Here is an 824-nt window from a genome sequence, read left to right as displayed (position 1 = left end):
AGTGGGTAATTTGCGCGCCTGCTGCCTTCCTTGGATGTGGTAGCCGTTTCTCAGGCTCCCTCTCCGGAATCGAACCCTGATTCCCCGTTACCCGTTACAACCATGGTAGGCGTAGAACCTACCATCGACAGTTGATAAGGCAGACATTTGAAATATCCGTCGTCGGTGCTAGATGACCATACGATCAGCACAAAGTTATTCAGAGTCACCAAAGCCGACGATGGACGAACGGACAAGCCGTCCGCCACCGATTGGTTTTGATCTAATAAAAGCATTCCTCCCATCTCTGGGTGGAATTCTGGTTTGCATGTATTAGCTCTAGAATTACCACAGTTATCCAAGTAATGTTTTGTACGATCTAAGAAACCAAAACTGATTTAATGAGCCATTCGCGGTTTCACCTTAATTCGGTATGTACTTAGACATGCATGGCTTAATCTTTGAGACAAGCATATGACTACTGGCAGGATCAACCAGGGAGCTTAGTTATTATTGTAAATTTAAATTTTCGTCGTCGGCTCCTTCCTGTAAGACCGATCGACGTTAAGCCATTTCTCTTTTGTATGTAACACACATTTCATAAATTTTGTACCTCTTATAGAGGCCAAATATTCTCCTCCTCCTCTCATAAAGCACGAAAATCACTTTCACGCCGTGCATCCATCGTGCAAGCACGTAGACCACACACGCTGGACAATATAATAAAAGATAGCGCGGACAGTGGCATGCTATACAAATCGAGAAAGCGCGTACAGTGATCATGCTGGTCATTTTGCCACCAAATTTTATAATCTTTATCATTAGAGCGGGCCCACCAACCTCGT

At 44.3% G+C, this 824-nt stretch overlaps 1 non-coding gene across 1 annotated transcript in view; it reads right to left on the bottom strand.

The window, feature by feature from the left end:
- LOC143306443 (small subunit ribosomal RNA) overlaps positions 1 to 480 on the bottom strand; it is a 1923-nt gene extending 1443 nt beyond the window's left edge. The window contains exon 1 of the ribosomal RNA XR_013063839.1: positions 1 to 480. This exon is cut by the window's left edge and continues 1443 nt beyond it. This is a non-coding gene — a ribosomal RNA (small subunit ribosomal RNA).
- Between the last annotated feature and the right edge of the window lie 344 nt (positions 481 to 824).

The sequence above is a fragment of the Osmia lignaria genome, unplaced genomic scaffold, assembly GCF_051020975.1.
Source record: "Osmia lignaria lignaria isolate PbOS001 unplaced genomic scaffold, iyOsmLign1 scaffold0011, whole genome shotgun sequence".
Taxonomy (NCBI): domain Eukaryota; kingdom Metazoa; phylum Arthropoda; class Insecta; order Hymenoptera; family Megachilidae; genus Osmia; species Osmia lignaria.
Note: the sequence above shows the minus strand (reverse complement) of the source record. Positions and strands in the feature narration are given on the sequence as shown.